Source organism: Nematolebias whitei, chromosome 21 (assembly GCF_014905685.2).
Source record: "Nematolebias whitei isolate Nwh7 chromosome 21, NemWhi1, whole genome shotgun sequence".
NCBI lineage: Eukaryota > Metazoa > Chordata > Actinopteri > Cyprinodontiformes > Rivulidae > Nematolebias > Nematolebias whitei.
The window spans coordinates 20665657-20674179 of NC_056518.1; positions in this window are offsets into that span (position 1 = coordinate 20665657).

Below are 8523 nucleotides of genomic sequence, written 5' to 3' on the forward strand. Positions count from 1 at the left end.
TGAGTGAGGTCAAACTGAAAATTATATAATATCCAACAGAAAGAAAGGAGCGCACATCTTTAGAAAACAGACTGTTTTGACCCTGAAAACTTGAATATCCATCCAAATTTCTTGTCATGATGTTTATGGAGCTTAGGATGAATTTCAGGGGAGTCGAACTCACTTACAAAGGGGGCCAAAGCAGTGGCGGCTCCAGAGATATTTTTCTGCAGGTGCTAACGGGGGCTAAGCATTCTGCTGAGGGTGCTATAAAGAATAATTTGTTCTTCACAGACATAAGCACAGAGGTGCACTCAGAACTCAGACAAGTATAGTCACCAATAAAGCGGATAGTGAATATGTGGTATTCTGCAATTTAATTAAAGGATGTACAAACATGACATACATATGTACAGTATAGTGTAGAATACAAAGTGTTACAATAAATCCACTGTATTGTTCCCCCAGATGTATCTGTGCAGACGTGGACGATTTCAGTCCACAACGCAGAATGCATTACAAAGTCACAAGGTTGAAATCTTTCACTCACCATCAGAAGTCTTTAGAACACGACCATCCGCCTGTTATCGTGAAATCTGTTTCCTCCTTTTAGAAAATGCCGACAAGCAAAGCAAAACACGGCATCTCAACCCACGCTGTATTCCAACCACAAATATTGATCGAACCAGCCTTTGTTAAAACTTCTCTGTTGCACTCCAAATAGGTGTGACGGTTATTTTTGCAGGAGTGGTCATCTTGGTCCATCTTGAGGACTTTCTGCTTCGATCCTCCAGCTGTCCAGTGCTAGCAGTGTTAGCATTCTCTGCAGATGTGGTAGGATGGCAGTACGCTTGATCACCTTCTTCCAAATTATTGTTTCTTTGTTGGTCACAGTCCCAAAAAAATCCTCTTTCTCTGATTCCATCCTAGGAAATTTGGGTAACATAAACCAGTCGATTTTTGCATTTTGTGCTCTTTTCAAATGTTTACTGGAACTTTGGGTCCGGAAGTGAACTCAAGTTCACTTTCTGTTGAGAGATCAGATTTTTTTTTATTTTTTACTCAATATAAAATCACTGATTGTTTTTTTTTTTAATTAGTTGTATTTTGCAAAGAAAATACCACAACAACCACATATTAAAAAATATTAACTTAGATGAAAAAGAAAATAATCTGATAATTTCTTGGGAGTGCTATGAGGATGCTATGACTTTTCCAGGGGGAGCTATTTTTCTAGCTTCAACATTAGCAAACTGTCATGAGAGGGCTGCACTAAATGGCGTATTTAGTAGGGTTTTTTTAAGCAACGTGAGAAACAATATATATTTTACATTTAAAATATTTTAGAGGGCCAGATAAGATGTTAACAAGGGCCAGATTTGGCCCATGGGCCTTAAGTTTGACACATGGGAATTAGACCGTGATTTCATTTCTTTGTTATAATTTGCAATGAGTGCCTGTAAACTGTATTTTGGGTCAGAGCAAACATTCTGGCTGGTTTGGGGTATACTTATGATATCCTGCAGTTACTTTCAAGATGTGTTTTTCATTTGTTTTGCAGCTATAAAAGTGTGAAACAATGCTGAGAACACAAATCCCTATATGTGGATGTTATCAAACCCCAACTGTGCAAACGGAGACTATGCAAATCCTAAAATAGCCAAATGTCAGCCAATCATTATATTACTCTTTGAAGATAAAGTACTTCTTTGTGACTTCATTTGCTTTTCTTCAGCCACAGACAGCCTCTGTATTTACATGTAGGAATAAGTGAACAAGCACTCCACCCATGTGGATGCTGCTGACACATCAAAGGCCTCAGAGAAACACACACAACCTGACATTATTTTCACTCACAACTCCAACCAGCTCCTGTTGGCCGTTTTTGGTGTTTGGAGATGATCTGAGCTCTTGCTGTGGCAGACAGAGGAATGTCTGTCAGGACGACATGTGTGAGAGACGAGAGGAAACCAAGCTGTGGTGAATGGACCAACAAAAAATAATCTTGAATCTTTTTTATACTGTAATCTGTTCCGAACTCCTAAATGGTAAATGGACTGTACTTGTACAGCACCTTTCTATCTGATCAATATACTCAAAGTGCTTTACACTACAATCTGTGCCCACATTTACCCATTCGCACAGCACTCTACTAGATCTATACAAAGATTAATCAGAGCTTTATCACATTCATACACATCAGAGGCAATGAGGGGTTCAGTGTCTTGCCCAGGGACACTTCAGCATGTGACTGATGGTGGAATTGAACCCCCAACTCTTGCACTGGAGGACAACTGCTCAGCCACAGCCACCCCATGGCCCTAAGCTCATACAAGTTAAATGTGTCCTTGTGTGTAAAGTATCATGCAACTGACCATCATATTTGCAGATAATGGTCTACTATAAAACAAACGTAACATTACACGTTTTTCTAACAACGCTGGTGTGTTCACATGCAGTTTTACATTACTGGATGTGTTTTTCTACTTCATATATACCGGCAATGTTAGATTATGTATATTTTGATGGTTTGAGATCAGGTTTAAGTCCATTTTTTGGTCATTATGATTGTTTCTGTATTTCGTTATAATAAAATGCTCAATTTCTTATTACCGGTAAATCTGGCATTATTGGTCTTCTGTTTCAGTAATCAGATCATTCATGATATTCATTCTGTTGTCTGTATTCTGGTGAGTTTTCTTTATGGTAGATATTTTTAGTGTGCTGCCTTGTCTGCTTTTATTATTCTAATTTGTTGAAGTTTAAGTTCGTTCATTTTAAGCTTCTTGCCTGTCATCTGTGTCTGTTAAAAATACTCCACTGAACTTGACAAACAAATGATTTCCAAAAAGTACGTATAAAATGTATTTTTATTTACCAATATGGAGTCATGCACAGCTGATGGGCACATCGGATGTCTTCATAAATATAATGTATTTTAAAAAAAAAAGTGTCCAATAAGTGCAAAAAGGACAAGTGTGCAATCTATGATCCAAAGTTTACTCCATAATCTTATGAAGTTGATCAGTTTCAGTTATTCCAGGAAACTTTTTATTTTATTTTAGCCAAAAGCAGAAGTTTGTTACAATTTTTGCATATTTCTTGAAAATCCATTACAACTAATATTTTCTGAGGACATAAATATGGATTTTCCTTAATTTTAGGTAATTATTTTGTAAAAATTTATGGGAGCTCACAAATTCTTATGAACGTCATGATAAATGTTTTTCGCACGTTTGCGTCATTCATTCATGTCAGACGCACATGTAAAGAACTTGAATGGGAAAACGTACATTTTGCAGAAAATCAGGAGGTAAACCAAAGGAGCAAGAAAACAGATGAGGACAAGGAAACTTTATTTAAAAAGGCACAACTTAGGCACCGATTAAAGAAAACACCCTCAGCTTTCCCTGTTGGTTGGAGATGATGATGAGGAGGAGGAACTGAAAAAGGGAAACAAAGTATGTGCTCAACAGACATGTGTTGGCAATCCAGGTTAGCAACGAGATAAAAAACCAAACCAATGTAAGAAATTAAAAACTAACAGAAACACAAACCAAGCCCAACTGGATCTGGAGGATAAAGTCTTTCCTTTCATCGTGTCAAAAACAGAAGAATGGAAACAGTAAATGTCCTCAAAGTGCATTTTATACACTCATATAGGTTAACTTGGGGGAGTGGTGGCGCAGAGGTTAGAGAGGTGGGCTTGTGATCCGAAGATCACCGGTTCACGCCCCGGCCCCGACAACATCAAAATTGTGGGTGGGGTAGGTGAAACACCCACACTTGCCCCCACCATCATTCGCCCCACTCTGGGCCCATGAGCAAGGCCCTTAACCCCCACCATGTGCTCCCTAAACAGGTCTCTCTTGAAAATGAGTTCTCGTGGCTCAATGAGACTAACCTGTATAAATAAAGGCTAAATGAAAAAAAAAAAAAAGAAAAAACTTTAAATGCATTAAAGGCTGATCTCGTTAAAGAATTAATAACTGTTTGCAGTTTGTTTTAGTTTGATGCACAGTAGTTCCTAATCATATGTTGGCTTTGTGCTTCGTTCCAACATGAGAACATAAAAGCATCATAAAAGGGATGATTTGAAGTGTGTTATTGTTAGTCAGGTTCATGCTGAGCTAAAACCATCAGTCTAAAGCCCCACAATGTTGACATGGAGACCCCAAACCTAAATCAAAACCACGTCTGTTCCCAGGATGGATGGTCCCATGTTTAAGACTCTGACCTCCCTCTGCCCTCATCCTCTGCATTTGAACTGCCCTGCCTGTCGAATTCCTCACTTATACAACGATTGTGATCCGCTTCTTCCTTACCACACTCTGTCAAACGGCTGCAGTGTCTACTGTTGTGAAATTATTGATTGTACTCTGAGGAAACCTCCTTTCTTTGGCAGCACCAAACAGCCGAGGTGCACATGAGACTAAACGGTCATCTGCTGGAGTTCTTCTTCAGCAGCTGTCCACAGTATGAACTGCACACATGCCCAGTCCAGCATGCGTACTGATGGATTCATGGATCTGACATCAATGCACACAGAATCATGCCGGAGACATGTTGTGCTTGGAGTAGTAAGATGGAAATCATTACAGTTCAGTACAGTCAGGAACAAAACATTCATGGCTGAATTCCACTTTGTTATCATGGGAAATTATACAAAGCAGTCTTGTTTAAAAACTCAAAACAGATATTTTAAAGGACATTTTGGGAAATGTCCTGCACAAAGTTAGATAAAGGCTACTGCCACCATCAAGTCTACATGGTAAACATGAAATTTTAGGGGTGGGGGTTGTCTAAAAACAGGAAACAGAGTGTAGCTTAAAAAAACCTGATGTGTGTGCATGCATCTGTTTAAATATGTTGCTGAAAACAATTAATTGTATTGTGTGTGTATTCTGTCTCTTATAGAATGACTGCTGGATGTGAGCAACGGCAACTCCTGCAACTCTGAAAGGAAGAAGAGGGTAAAGAAGATGGATGGATGGATCATGAAGTACCATGTGAAACAGTGTTATTTCACATTATTGGGGCTTTCCTACTTGTTGGGGGGTGTTACCATGGTAACAAGTATACTTCAGTTCCTCCATCCATATCAGCAGAACATAAAGAGATTGTCTCAACAACTAATGGAGAAAACAATCCACAGGCATGATTGCATCCATCTTTATTGTTGATTTATTCTTGATTGACAGATAAAGAAAGCCAGCTGCAGCAGATGGAAACAACATAACTTTAGTTATGAATCGTTTCTGCAGACTTGTAGAGCAGCTAGCCTCAAACAAGGCTGCATCATCATGTTGGCACAAATGAAACAAAGATTTTCTGGACGGACATCTCAGATGTATGGACGGCAGAATGTATAATTTAATTAATTATTAAATACATCATTAAATCCACAATTAAATTATTAAATGCACAATTAAAATGACTTATTTCATGATTTATTTATTTATTTAAATTTCGTCACCATACGCTGGAGGACGGTATGTGACACAATGAAATAAATACATACATAATACAAAAACAACAATTTAATGTATCATTTAATTATTAAATACATCATTAAATCATTAAATACACAATTAAATTACAAAGTATTAAATACACCATTAAATAATGAAATGTACCTTTTAAATTATTAATTTCACGATTTATTTATTTATTTAATTTTGTCTCCTTCCCTCCAGTGGCATCATGAAATTGTGAAAACTGATTTAATGATGTATTTAATAATTAAATTATACATTTCATTATTATCTTCTAAAAGCTTACATCCATTTATTTTTATGGCGCTTGCACAACTGGCATTTACGATAAACAGGATCAGTGAGGTAAAAAGTTTTAGGCACATTTGAACGGACACCTCTATTAGATCTGAGAAGATCAATTTTTCGGCACAAAGTTTCAAGAAATAAATATCTTACTTTAGTGCACTTTTATCGCATCATAGCCAAATCATATATATGCATTTCTTTTCCAGCTTATCACTTCTTGCATGCTTTTAAAAAAAAATCACAAACTGAAAATAAAATTTAAACAAACAAAATAAAAAAAAAATGGTGGTACACACAATGCTTAACAATTAAAATCAAAGATCAATTTACCTGAAAAGCCAAACATCCATCAGGTCTTATTTAACGATATATGGGTCGTTTTACTTGCTTTCCTGCTCTTGTCACTTTATTTTAAATTCTAACATCACTCTAATTTTCTTACATACTTTTGTTTACTCGTTCAATCAGAGTGACATCAGGTTTTTAAATTACGAGTCATTTGGGGTCTCTTACTCCCTCCTCATAACCTTCAGACAGTCCTTTCCTTTCTGCATCTTTCCACCTATAGGGTCTGAAAAATCTGCTCCAAAGCTTCAGCCACCCCATCAGCATCTAAACTACTTCCACCACACTTTCCTTGATACATGAACTCTCAATCATCAAATGAAAACGTAAGAAACTCCATAAAAATCAGAAAGGTGTCAATGAAAACAAGACACTTATTTTTTTGAAAAAGAGGGGGTTGCATGATTGATCTTGTTTCCCGAAAACTGTTGCATGGCTACATAGAGACAACAACATCTAGAGGATGGAGACAAACAGAGTCAAGGTACCCTGAACCCTCTAAAGTGCTGAGTCTATAGGAACAAGGGTAGAAATGTAATAGCTTTGACCTAAATAGATTTTACAGCTGTTTTTTCTGAGCTCGGGGACCCGACATTCGCAAAAACCATCAAGAAAAGGTGAGCAGGAGCAGACATGATTTTTTTTTTTCCCCTTCTTCCTTTGCATAGTCTGGCATAAAATACCTTTGGTTTAAGCTTAATTCCTTGCGAGCTGCAGCCTGTGGAGACCAGGCAAAAGCTGCGAAAGCCAAAATGCCAAATGTTACATAATCGTGCCCAGACAAGCTGCATTCCAGCTTGGTCAAAGCTGAAGCCCAGCCCATCCTTAATTCAGGTAAGCTCTGTGGTTTCTTTGAGAGTTCGCTTTCGGAAAGTCAGACGACGTCTGCAGTAATGGAAAACCAAGGAACATTTCACAAAACAAGAAAGGACAAAAGTTGAAAACATATTTTTTTGAAACGATAATGGTGAAGATGAACGTTAAGAGAAACATGAGGTGAGGGAACACCAAAGAGGTTGAAGATTTACGAGTGCCATATTTTCTCCGTGTAGCCAGAGCCGTTATGGCATCCAGACTTCCCCTTCTGCACGATTAAAGCTGCTGAACTCTGCACATCTATCAGCATCAGACACCACCTCACTGCTTTGAGTCTCTCCTTTCCAGGAGACGCTGCAGAATCTCCACGGCGAAGACCAGGAGCTGCTGACATTAAGTCATGGAAACTCCAGGCCCAGAAGCTTGTAACTGCTTAACTTGATAGCCTCACCCCCATCAACCTTTTCTCCCCCCTTCCTTTCCCTCTTTGGTGACAAGCAATGATGAGAACACAAACCAGAAAACTGTGTATAAGACGTGTGTGTAATTCTGCATGTGCCATTTTTCCAGTTTAACCCACACACTGGTGTGTGAGGGGGTATGCATGCATGTTTGAGTCCTGGGGGGAACGGGGATTTATGTGTTGTGTCTGGTTAACTTCTCCGACCATTGACATGTTAACATACTTCTGTTTCCGTTTTGTGGCGGTGGGCCTCAAATAAACATTTAGATGACCGAACAACGGTCTGTAACTTGAGAAAAGTTCAGGATTACGCTGAAAAATGTAAAGTTGGTACAATATAGTCTGATTATTTGGAAGTAAAATATGAAGAAGAATATAAGACCCAGCATTTCTTGATGGAATGAACATCGTCTGCCAACTTTCGTGTCAGAGTTTCAAAGTGGGATCTTGTTATGAGAAGGAATGGATTTATGATTCAGAACTTTTGACTGTATGTCTCAGGGTAACAAGTGATTTCTAATGAGAAAATAAAACAAAAAAGGGAAAACCATTTATCAAAGTTCATGCTCAATAATCCAGATTAAAAAAAAAAAATCCAACAAAGTTCAGTTAAGTCATCAGGACGATTTCTTTTCTTTTTTTTGTTGTTGTTGAGATGTTTCATCCTTCATCCAAAGGACTTCATCAGTCCGAGGATCCACAACAAACGCTGTCCCACAAGAAGCACACTGGCATAGTGGACCAACCAGTTTGCTGGTGATAAGATGGTTTCTGGGGCACGCCATCTCCACCGTCGACTCCTCCTCACTCCACTGTGTGAGTGCGCTGCTTGTGGGGCTGAGTTTGTTTGTGGCTCCTCGGACTGATGAAGTCCTTTGGATGAAGGACGAAACAATTCAACAAACAACCAAAACAAAAAAACATCCAGATGACGTGACTTAAATTTGTTGGATTTTCTACCTGGATTATTGAGCATGAACTTTGATGTTTTGAACCAATTTGGCTATGGCTGGTTCAGAGGAGATGACGGAGGAGAGGGCAGGCCCCAGAAACCATCTTATCACCAGCAAACTGGTTGGTCCACTATGCGAGTGTGAGGCTTGTGGGACTGAGCTTGTTGTGGCTCCTCAGACTGAT